This window comes from Pipra filicauda, unplaced genomic scaffold (assembly GCF_003945595.2).
Source record: "Pipra filicauda isolate LSUMZ 115617 unplaced genomic scaffold, ASM394559v2 scaffold45_size4122338_pilon, whole genome shotgun sequence".
NCBI lineage: Eukaryota > Metazoa > Chordata > Aves > Passeriformes > Pipridae > Pipra > Pipra filicauda.
Window position 1 is genome coordinate 3760149 of NW_024104598.1, and position 16507 is coordinate 3776655.

A 16507-nucleotide genomic window follows, 5' to 3' on the forward strand; every position below is an offset into this window, starting at 1 on the left:
TTTGTTGCATCTCTAAACAAGAGCTACACAGGGAGAAAACACAGTACGTGGCTTTTTGAGGGTAGGCAGACAAAGCTGTGGTGTGTGTAACTTCCTTACTTCTAAAGTGTACACAGACCGTAAGGAAAATACATAAATGCTATATATTGATTTAGATTAATCCAGTCTTCTCTCAGGAAGAAGCGGGAGGAGCTGGGGGTTGGCACGGTGCGGTTTGGGGTTTTTTTTCTTTTCCTGTTTTTCTGGTTTCCTTTTCGACCACTGCGGTGCTGGGCAGAAAAGGCTGGAAAAGAAAGACTGGGAGCGGCTTCCCGACTCGCTTTGCAGACATTCGCCACCTTCAGAGGAGGCACAAATCCCCGCGGAGCTGAGCGAGGGGTGCGGGGAGTGCAGCGGGGAGCCGCGAGCTGGGGCGGGGCTGTGACCAGGGGAGGGTGTGCGGAGTCCCCCAAAACCCGCACCCAAAACCAGCCCGAGACAACCCCAGAGCACAGCGCGAAGCGCCGCGGGATCGCGCCGGCCCCGCCCCCGATCCGCCCGGCCCCGCCCCCGATCCGCCCGGCCCCGCCCCCGATCCTCCCTGCCCCGCCCTGCCCGTCCCCAAGAACGCCGCTGTCCCCGCAGGCCCCGCTCCCCGCCCCGCTCCCCTTGTCCCGGGAGAGCTCCCGGCCGGGCCGTGACCGCGGAGCTCCCACCCGCCCTTCCCCGGCCCCAGCAGCGCCCGCCGGGGCTGCGGCGGCGGCGGGAGTCGCGCTGAGGGAACGGGGGGCGGGGCCGCGCCGAGGGGCGGGGCCGGGCTGAGCGGGCGGGGCGAGGCCGCGGGGCCAGGCGGGCTGGGATTGGGCGGAGGCGCTCGAGCGCTGATTGGGCAGTGCTGCCGGCCCGTGGTATAAAGGGCCGGCGGGGCGGGTGGGGTCGGTTGTGTGTGTGAGGGCTGAGGGCGCGGCCCCGCTGCTGCCCGGGCTGCGGAGGGGAGAGCGCCTTGGCCGCTGGGTTTGTGGGCCGGGGGAGCTGGGGGGCCTCGGAATCCCAAAGCCTTTCCCCGTGCAGAGGAAAGAGCACGAGGTGGATGGAGAGGATCCCCAGGCATCTGCAGGCACAAGGGACTCGTACAGCTGCGATTTTCCTACAGCCCTCGTAAGATGGAATTTCAGGGTACCATGGGTAATGTGCCAGCTCTCCTGCTGGAGCTTCTGTTTGCTATATTTGAACACAAAGAATAGAACTAAAGTCAGGTCTGTTCTGGAGTGTGTTACACTTGTGCAAAGCTCTTTCCCTCTATTTGTTTTCTGTTCTGGAAAGCACAGTCTGGGGTTCCTGGGCAGTTCCTATTAAATAATACCATGGAAGTAATTCTGTACTGAAAGGGGAAAAAAGCTGTCTGTTGGAGGTCAGGTGTCCCTGATAAAAGCTTTATGTTTTTTCACTCAGTGAGCTCTTAAAATATATTAGAGTCCGTAGGAATGCCTGGCTTCTAAAAGTCACCAGCTGAGTCTTAGAGGTTTCTTTGAAGAGCTGATTTCAGGCAGCAGAATTGGCCCCCAGGAGGGACTCTGTGCCTGCTCTCCCGTGGCTCCAAGGGATCTCTGGCCCTTCACGCCGGCACCGAGATTTTCTCGGGAAGGGCCTCAGATCCCCGGACCAGTCTGGGACACAGGCGAGATCCCTCTGCCTTTAGAAATGAGGCCTTGTTGTGGCTTCCTCCCCGTACACATTGGTGGGTTCCAAAGAAGGACTCTATAAATGCCTTTTGGGCTGTCCATTGAAGCCTTGGGACCAAATTGGCCCCCCTGGAGGGACAGTGCTGTTGGTGCCCCCCGGGTTGGGGCACCCCGAGGACTCCAGCGCGCACCGAAAGGATTATTCGGGGAGATCCTCGGGGTGCCCGGCCCTGGGGAGTTCAAAGCAAGGTCCCTGCAATGGATTCAGGCATTCCTGAGAGTATCCCAGGTGTAGCTGTCCATGCTAGACATGGAGCTCTCTACTGGGCTGTAATTAGGTTATAAAAGTGGTGCTCCAAGTGCCAAAGAAGTGTGGGATTGGGATTAAGAAATGAGCAGTGAGGGTCCAATTGGCTGTTTTCTCTTGACTGTGATGGTGAGAGCTCCAGGAGTTCCAGGTGTGTGTTTCAGTCCCCCCCATTTGATTTGCACATGTCCTGGTCAGACACAGGTCCAACTTCCTCAGTTCTTAACACAACAGAAGGAGACTGAAGGACTGGCAGTGTTAAGGTGACTGGTGTGACAGGGGTTAAACTGGGAAAACATTGGGGAATTCCTCATTTATCTATTTGCCAAACTCACCCAAACCTGTGCTAGGAAGAGATTGAGTGGAAAAGTTGAGGCAAAAATGAAGTTGAAAACTGGGGATATTGACACTGTAATTGCTGAAACTAAATGTGTCAAAGCAGCAGCTCTTGTTGTGCAGGGAATAACTCCTGTCAGCAGCAAGGTCCCGACTGAAGTGGCAGCTGCAGTTGTTCCTGTGGTGTGGGCCAGTGGAACTCCAGCAGAGTGGAAGAGGGTAGAACCTGTAGGTATTACCCCTAATGTGGGATCTCTCCTGGTAAGGCCAAGCCAGTATCCTTTAAAATCAGAATGCCAGCTTGGACTGGTTGCAGGAACAGCTAAATTTGCTCCTCCTGGTTTGCTTGTAGAACATGAAGGCAAGAACCTGCCAAGAAAACCAGTGGCCAAGATGATTGATTAGTGCAGGACCCGAGAGAACCCCCTGAAATGACAACCTTGAGTAGTTTCCAGTATTGGATTTAAAAGATGGCCTTTGCTGCATCTCCTTGAGCAAGGAAAGCCAAGAAACCTTTGCTTTTCCAGGAGGAAATCTGGACAGCAGGAAGGAAGAAAAGAAGCCCCGTGACTCCTCCCTGAGCCCAGACAGCCCATGAACTGCCTTCCTGGGAATGGTAGGATGGGGTGGACTCTGGATTGCTCCCTCTGGATGTGTGGTAAGACTGTTATGCCAGCTTTTCCAACAGTCTGTAAGAATTTGCTACCTTGGCTAGATGGTGCAAGGGCAGCCTTTAAGCAGCTAAAGCATTCCCTGAGGAGAGCTCAGGGTCTGCCAGATCTCTCAGAACTGTTGGAAGCATCTTTGCTGGGGAGGGCAAACAAAGGACAAGGTGTGCAGTGACCCCCTTGAGAAGGGACTTTGAGTTAATGGCATCCCTGCAAGTGAACTTTGTGGGCTGTTCCCCCTGTAGGGCCAGGTGATAGTCCCAGCTACAATGATGGGAAAAAATAGTTAAAAGAGAGCCTCTAAAGCTGGAAATCCTCCTGGAGGCTCTTGGCAAAGAGAGTTTCCTGAGTTCCCCCTTAAAGAAGGACAGTGACTTCTTTTGAGTGCTGGTAGATCCTTTTAATAATAGCATTGAGTGTGTCCTTGTTGCACCAGTAGGCCTTGTCCAACTCCCCATATTCCAGGAGATATACATATTAAAGGAAACAATGCTCTTCCTACTCCTTTGTTGGCTTGAGGCTCTCCCCTCAGGAAGTCCAGGAACTCCTGGTGCCGCCTGGGCCGATGGATTGGACGCCCCAGCCCCTCCGTTCCTGCCCAGCCCCTGGGTCCGTGTTGAGTGGTGGCACTGCCAGCCCCTGCAGGTGAAGTGGAAAGGGCCTTTACAGGTCTTGTGGATCACATTGATAGCAGGTAAAGTTGCAGAAAAAGGACCTGGTGTATGTTATTCTTGAGTTAGGAAAGCTCCTTTTGATTGGTGAGCAGAACCAAGTGGATCCTTCAGAGTTCCCATCCGTGTTTGTGTCTCAGCCTGTGTTAGGATTCAGGGCTGTCAGTTGTTGTCACTGAGGAGTCAAACTCTGCTTTAAATAAGGAGACACTGGCCTAATGGCCAAATGTCAAGAAAAAAGAGGGAATGATATGTGAGTGTTGAGATGTAACAAGAGCTAATCCTTTTTGCAGTGGGATGTAGCCTGGAAAGTGCACAGAGCTGAGCCAAGGGATTTAAAGGGAGCAACCAAGGGAGGTGAAGAAAGTAGGAAGAAGGGAACTGAGGCATCAGCCAAGCAGCACCAAGTTCCTGTGTAAACAGGTGAGTTGTGTTGAGGTTCCTAAGGCAGGCACTGAGGACTTTGAGAGCTCCAGACAGAGAAAAGCTGGGAAGGCCTTCAGAAACCTGAAGCCCCTGGGCCTTTTTGGGAGCCTGAGCTATTGCAGCCCTGGGGATGACTTTGGTTTCTTTCTCTCCTCAGAGTAAAACTGTACAGGGGAATCTCTGGTCTCCCTGATTTTTGTATCATAACTGAAACTTGGAAGAAAGTTCACCTTGTGTGATTTCCCAACTGACTTGGCCGGGTTGAACCACCAGTGGCAGATTGTTGTTGTGTGCAGGTTATTGTTTGTGTCTGAGCTGTTTGGTGTTTATTTACGAAAGGAGACCATGGAATGTTATGGTATTTTTGTCCCAATATTTGGAGGTAGTGCCCTGGATTAGTTTATTTCTGCCTCGCTCCCTGATATCTGACTTTTCAGATGTACCAAGAACTGGTAGTTCTTGCAGTGGGATGTACTCTAGAAACTGCAAGGAGCTGAGCCAAGGACCTTAAAAGGGACTAAGCAAACAAAGTAAAGAATGAATGAAGAAGAGAACTGAGGCAGCAGCCAAGCAGCACCAAGTTCCTCTACAACCAGGTGAGTTGTCTTGAAGTTGATAAGGTGGTCACTTAGAACTCTGGGGGCTCTAGGCACAGGTGACCACCAGAGACCCCCAATGGAGCCCGTCAGAGACCTTAAAAGGGTTTGTGTTGGGAAATGTCCTGAATAATACAGAACAGGAATACAGGGAAAGAAAATGAGCCCTCCTGTAATGCTGACCCCTCCTATCAGCTGCAGTGGAGACACCTCCGTGTGCCCTTTGGGAGCTGATTGCCAGGACACCTGACAGGCTGGGATCATTGTAGGGTGTTGTAAGCAAGGAATACCTGGCTTCTAAAACTCACCAATTGAGTCTTAGAAGCTTCTTTGAAGAGCTGATTTCAGGCAGCAGAATTGGCCCCCAGAAGGGACTCTGTGCCTGCTCTCCCGTGGCTCCAAGGGATCTCTGGGCCTTCACGCCGGCACCGAGATTTTCTCGGGAAGGGCCTCAGATCCCCGGACCAGTCTGGGACACAGGCAAGATCCCCCTGCATTTTGGGACCAAATTGGCCCCCCTGGAGGGACAGTGCTGTTGGTGCCCCCCGGGTTGGGGCACCCCGAGGACTCCAGCGCGCACCGAAAGGATTATTCGGGGAGATCCTCGGGGTGCCCGGCCCTGGGGAGTTCAAAGCAAGGTCCCTGCCATGGATTCAGGCATTGCTGAGAGTATCCCAGGTGTAGCTGTCCCTGCTAGACATGGAGCTCTCTAATGGGCTGTAATTAGGTTATAAAAGTGTTGCTCCAGGTGCCAAAGAAGTGTGGGATTGGGATTAAGAAATGAGCAGTGAGGGTCCAATTGGCTGTTTTCTCTTGACTGTGATGGTGAGAGCTCCAGGAGTGCAAGGTGTGTGTTCCAGTCCCCCCCATTTGGTTTGCACATGTCCTGGTCAGACACAGGTCCAACTTCCTCAGTACTTAACACAATAGAAGGAGACTGAAGGACTGGCAGTGTTAAGGTGACTGGTGTGACAGGGGTTAAACTGGGAAAACATTGGGGAATTCCTCATTTGTCTATTTGCCAAACTCACCCAAACCTGTGCTAGGAAGAGATTGAGTGGAAAAGTTGAGGCAGAAATGAAATTGAAAACTGGGGATATTGAAACTGTAATTCTTGAAACTAAATGTGTCAAAGCAGCAGCTCTTGTTGTGCAGGGAATAACTCCTGTCAGCAGCAAGGTCCCGACTGAAGTGGCAGCTGCAGTTGTTCCTGTGGTGTGGGCCAGTGGAATTCCAGTAGAGTGGAAGAGGGCAGAACCTGTAGGTATTACCCCTAATGTGGGATCTCTCTTGGTAAGGCAAACCCAGTATCCTTTAAAATCAGAATGCCAGCTTGGATTGGTTGCAGGAACAGCTAAATTTGCTCCTCCTGGTTTGCTTGTAGAACGTGAATGCAGGAATGTGCCAAGAAAACCAATGGCCAAGATGATTGATTAGTGCAGGACCCGAGAGAACCCCCTGAAATGACAACCTTGAGTAGTTTCCAGTATTGGATTTAAAAGATGGCCTTTGCTGCATCTCCTTGAGCAAGGAAAGCCAAGAAACCTTTGCTTTTCCAGGAGGAAATCTGGACAGCAGGAAGGAAGAAAAGAAGTCACATGACTCCTCCCTGAGCCCCAGACAGCCCATGAACTGCCTTCCTGGGAATGGTAGGATGGGGTGGACTCTGGATTGCTCCCTCTGGATGTGTGGTAAGACTGTTATGCCAGCTTTTCCAACAGTCTGTAAGAATTTGCTACCTTGGCTAGATGGTGCAAGGGCAGCCTTTAAGCACCTGAAGCATTCCCTGAGGAGAGCTCTGGGTCTGCCAGATGTCTCAGAACTGTTGGCAGCATCTTTGCTTGGGAGGACAAACAAAGGACAAGGTGTGCAGTGACCCCCTTGAGAAGGGACTTTGAGTTAATGGCATCCCTGCAAGTGAACTTTGTGGGCTGTTCCCCCTGTAGGGCAGGTGATAGACCCAGCTCCAGTGATGGGAAAAATAGTTAAAAGAGAGCCTCTAAAGCTGGAAATCCTCCTGGAGGCTCTTGGCAAAGAGAGTTTCCTGAGTTCCCCCTTAAAGAAGGACAGTGACTTCTTTTGAGTGCTGGTAGATCCTTTTAATAATAGCATTGAGTGTGTCCTTGTTGCACCAGTAGGCCTTGTCCAACTCCCCATATTCCAGGAGATATACATATTAAAGGAAACAATGCTCTTCCTAATCCTTTGTTGGCTTGAGGCTCTCCCCTCAGGAAGTCCAGGAACTCCTGGTGCCGCCTGGGCCGATGGATTGGACGCCCCAGCCCCTCCGTTCCTGCCCAGCCACTGGGTCCGTGTCGAGTGGTGGCACTGCCAGCCCTGCAGGTGAAGTGGAAAGGGCCTTTGCAGGTCTTGTGGGTCACATCTATAGCAGTTGACATTGCAGAACAAGCACCTGGGGTCTGTTATTCTTGAGTTAGGAAAGCTCCTTTTGATTGGTGAGCAGAACCAAGTGGATCCTCAAGAGTTCCCATCCGTGTTTGTGTCTCAGCCTGTGTTATGACTCAGGGCTGTCAGTTGTTGTCACTGAGGAGTCAAACTCTGCTTTAAATAAGGAGACACTGGCCTAATGGCCAAGTGTCAAGAAAAAAGGGGGAATGCTGTCTGAGTGTTGAGATGTAACAAGAGCTAATCCTTTTTGCAGTGGGATGTAGCCTGGAAAGTGCACAGAGCTGAGCCAAGGGATTTAAAAGGAGCAACCAAGGGAGGTGAAGAAAGAAGGAAGAAGGGAACTGAGGCATCAGCCAAGCAGCACCAAGTTCCTGTTTAAGCAGGTGAGTTGTGTTGAGGTTCCTAAGGCAGGCACTGAGGACTTTGAGGGCTCCAGACAGAGAAGACATCCAAAGCCCGTCAGTGAAACCCCTTGGAAACCAAATAAGGGTAGGTGTGTATGGTAATAAGTGTTGGAAAATGTCCTGAGTATGAAATAGGAATGCAGGGAAGGAAGATGATCCTTCATGTAATGCTGACCCCTCCCATCAGCTGCAGTGGAGACACCTCCGTGTGCCCTTTGGGAACTGATTGCCAGGACACCTGACAGGCTGGGATCATTGTAGGGTGTTGTAAGCAAGGAATACCTGGCTTCTAAAACTCACCAACTGAGTCTTAGAAGCTTCCTTGAAGAGCAGATTTCAGGCAGCAAAATTGGCCCTGCAGGAGGGACTCTGTGCCTGCTCTCCCGTGGCTCCAAGGGATCTCTGGCCCTTCACGCCGGCACCGAGATTTTCTCGGGAAGGGCCTCAGATCCCCGGACCAGTCTGGGACACAGGCAAGATCCCCCTGCAGTTTAGGACAAAATTGGCCCCCTGGAGGGACAGTGCTGTTGGTGCCCCCCGGGTTGGGGCACCCCGAGGACTCCAGCGCGCACCGAAAGGATTATTCGGGGAGATCCTCGGGGTGCCCGGCCTTGGGGAGTTCAAAGCAAGGTCCCTGCAATGGATTCAGGCATTGCTGAGAGTATCCCAGGTGTAGCTGTCCCTGCTAGACATGGAGCTCTCTAATGGACTGTAATTGGGTTCTAAAAGTGGTGCTCCAAGTGCAAAGGAAGTGTGGGATTGGGATTAAGAAATGAGCAGTGATGGTCCAATTGGCTGTTTTCTCTTGAATGTGACTGTAAGAGCTCCAGGAGTGCAAGGTGTGTGTTCCAGTCCCCAGCATTTGGTTTGCACATGTCCTGGTCAGACACAGGTCCAACTTCCTCAGTCCTTAACACAATAGAGGGAGAATGAAGGACTGGCAGTGTTAAGGTGACTGGTGTGACAGGGGTTAACCTGGGAAAACATTGGGGAATTCCTCAGTTTGTCTATTTGCCAAACTCACCCAAACCTCTGCTAGGAAGAGATGGACTGGAGTCTCTGATTTCCTGGGTAGTTGTTCCACATGACCTGGGAGCCTCTGGGATTAGACTGGACTGGGCAGACAGGGAGCAGTTTGTCCTGTGGAGTTGGGCTGGGTTTGTTGAGGATGCCTTGGGAGGCAGGGCTGGGGAGGCTCCTCTGTTGGCTGTAGTGGTGGAAGGTTGTAGCAGGAGGGCTGGAGCCTTCGACGTCCTGCTCCCCCCGTGAGCCCCGACGGGACCGTGCCCTTGGCAATGGAGGGCCCCCCATTGCTGAGCCAGCGGTTCCGGGGGCCAGGAGGGATGGGATCAGGATGCCGAGCTCCACCCAGGGCCAGGGCTGCCAATGTTGTAACCGTGGAAAGAACTGAAAGCAGAGTGAGATGGAGGCCAAGCTCCAGCACAAGGATGGGTGAGAAAAGACCGTGGTCCTCAGGTGGAGCTTTGAATTCCCTGGAAAAATGGATCCTGTCAAACAATTCAGGCCCTTGTGGGTGCTGGAGCAGAGGCCTCTTTAATTTATGGTCACCCTAAAGAGTTGCAAGGGCAGCAAGTTCTGATTACAGTATGAAGTGGCAAACAAAGTGAAGTGGTACACAGAAAAGCTGAGCTTAATATTGGTCCTGTGCCAGAGCAGCCTCGTGCAGTGCTTGTTGCTGTCCCTGAGTGTCCCATTGCAGTGGATATTTCCAAGGGCTGCCTTGTGCTGGGGAACACTGGGGGCAGTTCCCTTTCCCTGGGCAGGGCAGGCAGGGCACATTTACCTGTCCCCCTCGAGGGTGGCTCCACAGTCCCACCCTCTGCCCTGGGAGTGTGGCAGAACACCTGGACCCACTGTCCGTGCCAGAGAGGGCACAAGGGATGGTTGGATCAGTGAGGGAATGGTTCAGGGAGTACAAGCACCATTAGAATGAGTAGTGCAGCACATGGAAAGGAAGGGGGGGAAGTTAATCCAGACAAAATTCAAGCACCTGCCCAACCTGTGATATTTTTAGGAACTCAGTGGCGTTGTGGTCCCCAGGAAGTGTTGCCCAGGACTAGGCAGGAGACTTCAGGCTTTGTCACCCCCAGAGCAAGGTGGAAGCCCAGCAGTTTATTGGTTGGTTTGGCTTTTGGGGACAACAAGGTCCTCCTTTGGGACCAATCCTTGGCCCGTGCCATAAAGTCCCAGGACAGAAGTGTGAGTTTGAGTGGGAAATGAGCAGCCAGGAGGGTTTGAAACAGCTCAGGGAGCAATTCAACAGGCTCCAGACCTGTGGCCAATACGAGCCAGAGAGGGGGAACTAAAGGTTCCTGCCAATGGTAATGGTGCCAATTGGAGCCTCTGGCAGAAGTAGGGTAGGAAGGAAGTGCCTTTGGGATTTGGGAATAGGAAGTTACTGGAAGCCAGAAAAAGGTAGACCCCATTGGAGACGCAGCTCTGAGTATGTTATTGAGCTTTAGTGGGAACAACAAATGGTAAGAGGGCCTGAAATCCCCATAAGGCCGTGGGTAAAAAGGTCCTCCAGGATGCACAGGCCAGGCCATGCTCAGGAAGGCAGCCCCATGAAATGGAGATGGTGTATCCAAGCCAGAGCCAGAGCAGGGGTCGGGGCAGGAGCGAGGCCTCGTGAGGGAGTTGCCAACGGCCCTGTGGTTGAAGCAACAGGTGTAGATCCCCTGGACAGTGAGCACAAATCACTGGGGCAATGGGGCAAAGCCCCAGAGCAAGTGCTGGAAGAAGAGAGGAAGCATGCATGGCTCACTGCTGGGTTAGCCAAATATCTCAGTGGGAAACACTTTTGGAAAGCAGGAGCTTATAACCCGTGCCAGAGGGAGTTTGAAGTCATGATGGGGGCAGACAAAAGTCATCCATGAGATGAATTAGGTGCTGTACCTGTGGCAATTCAACAGGAGAACTAGGGCAGTGTCATCTTTGTAGGGATTTGGGGTGAGTTGGCAGTGGTTTGGCTACTCGGCTCCCAGCTGACACCATCACAGAATTAGTGATTAAATGTGGACAAGGAAAATGGGAATATGTTTGTGTGAATAAATGTTAGTGGAGGGAATGATATTGCCACATTTTAGCTTTATCTTACAGAAACTCTGGATCCTGGCCATCCTCAAAACACAACACCAGGACAATGTGACCTGGGAAGCAAATGGACCTTGCCCAGGGGTCAGTCTCACTTTGTGCCCGGGGGGATGTTATGGAAGGGCTGGGGTCTGTCGGGCTCATTGTGTGGGATTGGCTGCCCTGGGGCTGCCCAGCTGCTGTGTGGGCTGGGGGGAGCAGGAGGGGGCCGTGGGGGAGGGATTTCTGCTGAGCCACAGTTCTGTCTCTGGGGCAGTCAGGATGGGATGCCTTGCTCATTTTCTTTTGTATCCCCTAAATCTCTATCCCATGTGTTGGATTGTGTTTGTTCAAACTGTTCCTGTTATTCCCTGACTAAGGAGGAGTTGTTTCCTTGAGTGCCCTGCCTGTCAGCAAAACACCAGGCCCAAGGGATCCTGGCAAGTGCAGCCCTGGAAGAGTCAGGAAGACTCAAAAATGCCCCAGTTCTGATGAAACTCAACTGTGTAAAACATTTATGAAGCTAAAATTCCCCAGCCTTGAGCTGTTGGGTCCCAAAGAATAGTGGAGGGAGAGGCAGAGACTCCCCCTGCTGCTGGGGCTGAACTGTGTGCAGTGAGGGGGCAGGACTTGGCCCTGATGCCTGAGTGCTCTCCAGCCCCCAGGATGGATCCCAACTGTCAGCCCCTGGCTCCATCCCTTGAGAAGATGGTGTTCCTGCCAGCCCAGCTGCTGTGCTGGTGGTCCTGGGGGCACCTCCTGCCCTGGCCTGCTGTGCCTGTGTTTGTGCTGCAGCTCAATAAAGTCCCTTTCAGTGGTGATGGTGTCACTTTGGTGTCAGTTCCTCTCCCCTCTTCCCCTGCCCCCGTGGCTGCATCACTGCCTTGTGCCTAAATGAACTCTTCCCCTGCAGCAGTTCCCTGCTGCTCCCAGAGAGGGTGGAGCTGAGGCCCCTGAGCCAAGGGAAAAAGGATCCATCCAAGGCAGGCCCGTGCTCCCCCCCTGCCTTCCTCCAGCCTCCCGTGTTTCCAGTTCCCCTCCCTGCTGGACACACAGCCTGTTCCCAAACAACCCCTGTTCCTGTTCTCTCTCTGTGTCTCCCCTCACAACTCCCCTCCTCTAATCTCCAGCTGCCCAGGCCCCTGGTTTTGAGGGGCATTCCTGGGCTGCTGCCCCCCCATTCTTTATAAATGAAGTGCCAAGAGCCCCAAGTGCAGAGAGGTCTGCAGGGAATCAGTGCCAAGAGCTGCCCGTGCCTGCCTGTGTTCCTGCAGTTCTCCTTCCTGCTCTCCCTGGGCTGGAGAGACCTGCCTGCCCTGGGTTTATTGGAGCAGAGGGATGGGATTCCATTGGTGCAGAAGGGATGTTCACAGACACTCCTTTTCTGACAGGCAGTGCCATTTCCCTTCTGCCTTTCCCAAGTTTTCCCAAGTGCTGCCCAGCCCGGGGATCCGTGTGCTGGGACAGTGATTGGCAGGAGGAAGGGGAGCCTTGGCCTCACCTGCCCAGCTCAGGTGGGTGGCACAGAATTGGGGTGGGCTGGCAAGGCATGAACATATTTCTGAGTTCTGGAGTGCCTTGAATCCTTTCCCTGTCAGGTTTCTCTCCCTCCTTTCCTGGGATCCAGCATCCCAGGGGTCTCTTCCCTTGTCCAAAGTCCAGTGGCAGAGGATGGACTGACTCACAAGGGGGGGTTGGAATGAAAAGAGTTCTGTTCAAATTGGGCAAGGAATGCAGTAAGAAAGGTGAGCCTGCTTTTAGTGCCTGAAAGAGATAGGAATGAAAATGCTGGAAAAGGCCACATTTTATTTTTTGTCCCCCCTGGATTTTTCATGGCTCAAACTCTCTAGTGAGCAATTGAAGAGAAGGGTGAAGGGCAGGAGCCTTTGACTTGCCCAGTGCACTTAATTGCCTTGTTCTCCTCTCTTCCAGGCCAGGCCAAAGCCCTGATCCAGCCCAGCTCTGCCAAGTGCCCTGGGCTGGGAGCAGCCAAAGGCAAGAGGCTGCAGCCCCGCCGGCCGGGCTGGGGGCTCCTGGTGCTGCCCGTGGGGTGGGGTAAGTCAGAGGGACACCTTTCTCTCCTCCTGCCTGTTGGCATTTGCTCCCTGGGCACTGGATGTGTAAGGAAGGAGGGAGTAGCAGGGAAGGGGAGTGTTTCCAAACTGTCTGAATGTTGCCCCCAGGTCTGGGATGGAGCAGCCATGGGGGTGGTTGGGTTTGGCCTGGGCCGGTCGGGATCAGCCATAAAGGACCCACCAGACCCTGAACCCTCACTGGACATGTCCAGCCCCTCAAGTTGTTAATTTTCAACAGAGGACAAGTTATTGGTAATTGCTTCTGATCTGTGGAGAATCTCCTTTGGAATGATCAACCAGAGAGTGTATCAGTGCAAAGCATCCTTTTGGGTCTTTTATTTGTTTGTGATTTCCTCTCTGGCTTCAATGAGTTTGGTGTGCTCCTGTTAAGGAGCACAGCCTGTTTTTATCTGGAAATTTGGGGTGGTTTCCTTTGTTTAGGGTGCTTTTTCCCCCACTGACTCGGGCCTTCCATGCATAGTCCGTGTTGTCCCACAGGACTGCTTTGGTTCTGGGTCAGAGAGAGAGAAGGGAAGTGGCTTTTCCTCATCTTGGATGTTTCCAAGTAGAAGTGGGGCGTCGTCCTGCCCCTCCCCAAAGCACTGCAGGCACCTGGGAGTAGCTCAGGGCTGGCCCATTTCTCTGAGACAGCACCATGGGGGAGAGGTTTAAGTATTAATCACATCTCTGGTGTCCCTTGGTTGCAAAGATTGGGTCCTACAGTCCCAGAGTGTTAAGGAAAACAAGGAACTCCTGTTCTTCCTGGTAAACCTTCTGTTATTGCTTGGGCAGTCTTTGGGTTCTGTTGTCTGAGTTCCTGTCCAGGATCTTTCTAAGAGAACCTGTTAGAAATGTAGAGGTGGGGTCAGAATGTGGGTTCCCTACCAAACTGCCTCCAACTCCTGATGGACTGGAGTGATGAGTGCTCTCAGCACAGGGTATTTCTTACTATTGTGTGGCTTTCCCTCAGCTGTGGGTGAGGAATTGTGCAAGCAAGGCCTGTGTGCCCGTGGGTGTCTCCCGTGTGTGTCCGTGTGGCAGGGCTGGGACAAGGACTCGTGCAGGGACCGAGCTGGCACTGGAGCTGCTGCCATCCTGAGCCACTGCCAAGGGCTGGGGAGAGACCATCTGGAGGCTGTTGCCAGCCTTCCATTGGGAGCTGGATCTCCCTCCAGCTGCAGCAGCCAGGGGAGGGTTCTTCCTTGTGCAGCCCAGTGGCTTCTGCTCAGGCTGGCCCAGAGTGGGGCTGGGGCAGGTTCTCCAGGGAACTGGAGCCAGCCCTGAACGGGGCTCTGGAGAGCAGGGAGCTGCAGGGACTGAGGTTTGCAAAGCTGGGCTGAAGTTTGTCAAAGCAGCAGAAGATTGTCATTCCTGTGGGTTTGTGGAGTCCGTGTTGGTGCCCAGGAGAACTGGGTCAGACTGGGCTTTGTGGTCCGAGAGCTGCAGCCCTAAATTTGGCAGGCTGTGTGTGCTGGCAATGAAGTGCTGTCCCCAGAGGCTGATGGTTTCTGTCTCCAGGTATGCCCAGGATGCTGCTAATGCCCAGGGATCTGCTCTGGGTCCAGGCTGTCCGTGCTGGAGGGCCCTGGTGGCTGCAGTCCCTGAGCCCGCAGAGACAGAGAGAGCCCCGGCCCGAGTGGCCTTTGGCCCCTTGTCCTGAATTTGGGGTGAGCCTGGGAGCGTGTGGAGGGTGAGAATGAGGGCTGTGTTTCCAATACATCATCCCTGGGAAGATCCTGTTGTTCCAGAGCGCTGGGGACAGTTTGGGCTTGGCAGCTTCAGAGCTGGATTGGAGCAGTCCCTGAAGAGAATCAGGAGAGTGGAGTTTTGTCCCAGTGCTGCTTTCACGCCCCACTGGACAGTCTGGGCTTTGTGTTTGAGGTTGTCCTGTATTTGCTCTGCAGATAAGGGACCCTTCCCAATTCAGCCCAGCAGATCCCAAGGGCTCTGACAGGAATATTTGTTCTTTCCTTCCCTTTGGGATACCTTCATCTCCAAACTGCCACGAGCAATTCCTTAATTTCTCCTGGAGAAATCCAAGTGTCAGAGGCAGTTTCCAAGGAGGCCAGAAGTGTCTTTGGAGCAGAGAGTGCTGCCAGCTGCGTGTGCCTGTCCCCAGCCTGGCACTGCCCACAGGGACACACTGGGCACAGACCAGGAGAGGGAACAAACCCACTGCCTGCCAGAGGGTTTGTCCTGGGCCATCAGGCCTTGGGCAGGAATTGGACTGGGCAACTCCATCAGCTGCTCTTCCCCCACAAAGCCCCATCCCCTGGGCATTAATGACGTGCCCTGTGCCCAGCGCTCCCTGTTCACCCAACTGAAACCAAAGCAGGGCTTGCTTTGCTTGGAACAACTTAAAGGAACTTTAAAACAAAATAAATCACTTTCTTCTTTTTTTTTTTTTCCTTTAGATGCTGGAATTGCCTCTCTGGGTGTGTGCTGAGCTCTGGCTGCAGGGGACTGTCAGGCCTTGGTGGCTGTGAGTTCCTGTTCTTCTCCCTGGGAAACTGGAAAGAGTTATTCCTTGGATTGCAGAAATGTTTTCTGAAACTTGTCCCCTTCTTTGTGCCTTTTGCTGACAGATCTTCTCTTTCTGCCTTTGAATTCACAGCCTCCTTGCAGCTCCCAGCTGGGGAACCTGGGAGAACTTAGGAGGGACAGAGGTGACATTTTTATCTGCAGACTTGGGGTAATTTCTAGGGGATACAGCAACTGTTTGTGTAGGAAAGTGCATTTAACCACATGGGTCCAAGTTGTGTTTGCACCAGCTGGGGCCAGAGGTGCAAGGCAATCCAAAGCAAACCCTGCTCAGCCTCTGAATCCCAGGGGAAGTTCTCCAAGCTGCTCCCTGAGGGACTAAAGATACATTGAAATGGAACCAAATAAGGGTCACTGTCCCTGTGGAAAGGCCAAAGGAATTGGTTGGGACTTGGATTGTCCCCTGGGGAGATGCTGGTTGCCGGGATGCAGAGAATGCCCTCCCTCAGGCTGCCAAGATCTCTCAGTGCAGGGGCTTTGGCCGACAGGGCAGCACAAAGATTGTTCTCTTTGTGGGGCCCAGGTTTGGGTTCCGGTCTCAGCTTTGCAGGTTTAGAGGAATTCTACCTACAGCCCGCAATTCCATGGGGAATTCCTGCTGGAACAGCCTCCCAGTGCCTCCTGGAGCCCGGCTATTCCCCTGCAGAGCTGCCGCTTTAAGGCCAGGTTTGCCGGGAAGCAGCCGCGGTTCCAGGTTTGCTGAGCGGGATCGGGACAAGGACAGGTTGATGTTGCACAGACTTTGCTGTTTGTAACCCTCCTGCCCCGGCCCCGGCGGCGTCCCTGGGGGGACTTGAGCGAGTCGGCTGGAATTGGGCCGATTCTCCGCCCCGGGCCGGGCTCCAGGGGATGGGTTCGCCCAGGAGAAGGCGGGGGCCGGACGCGCTCCCGGCCCGGGGCGAGGCAGCCCCTGAGCACGGGCGAGGACGTCTCTCCGGCCGGGAAGCCGCTGTCCCTTGGGAGCCTCGGCAGCGGCCCCGGCAAGTTCTTTTCCCCGAGCGAAGGGATGCACATCCCTGCCTTCAGGGCACCTCGGCTCTGCCCCACCTGTTCCAGCTGTCCACGGGTTCTGCGGTTGCGGTTGGGTCCCCGAAAAACTGCGAATTGCCTCCAAGCCCAACTTTCTCCGAGCATCCCCTTTTCCTTTCAGGCATCTCCGAGGGCTCTGGCTCGGGATTTAGTGCCGCTGAGGGCACATGGCCCCGGCTTTAAGGCTGCTGCTGGCTGCTGGGCTCCGGCTGGAAGGGCAGGGATTTGGGGCGGGCGGGACACGCGTGGGGGGCGCGGGGGAGCTCTGGGAGGTGGGCCCTGGGAATGGCT

The 16507-nt window shown here is 53.8% G+C and overlaps 3 long non-coding RNA genes across 9 annotated transcripts; 2 read left to right on the plus strand and 1 right to left on the minus strand.

Moving 5' to 3' along the window:
- Positions 1-3938: 3938 nt before the first annotated feature.
- LOC120324215 lies at positions 3939-12542 on the plus strand. Of its 3 annotated transcripts, XR_005565338.1 has the most exons (5): positions 3939-4066; positions 4507-4665; positions 10599-10676; positions 10952-12085; positions 12504-12542. It is a non-coding gene; the product is annotated as an uncharacterized LOC120324215 (long non-coding RNA). The 3 variants fall into 3 exon arrangements; XR_005565340.1 differs by lacking the exon at positions 4507-4665; XR_005565339.1 differs by lacking the exons at positions 3939-4066; positions 4507-4665 and adding an exon at positions 7421-7457.
- Positions 12543-12585: 43 nt separating this feature from the next.
- On the plus strand, positions 12586-16492 carry LOC113993384. Of its 5 annotated transcripts, none has more exons than XR_005565336.1 (3): positions 12586-12626; positions 15061-15128; positions 15232-16492. It is a non-coding gene; the product is annotated as an uncharacterized LOC113993384 (long non-coding RNA). The 5 variants fall into 5 exon arrangements; XR_005565333.1 differs by having other exon boundaries at positions 15261-16492; XR_005565335.1 differs by lacking the exon at positions 12586-12626 and adding an exon at positions 14190-14336.
- On the minus strand, positions 12955-16499 carry LOC120324214. The gene is made up of 2 exons (XR_005565337.1): positions 15755-16499; positions 12955-15156 (listed from the first exon to the last, which is right to left on the minus strand). It is a non-coding gene; the product is annotated as an uncharacterized LOC120324214 (long non-coding RNA).
- Between the last annotated feature and the right edge of the window lie 8 nt (positions 16500-16507).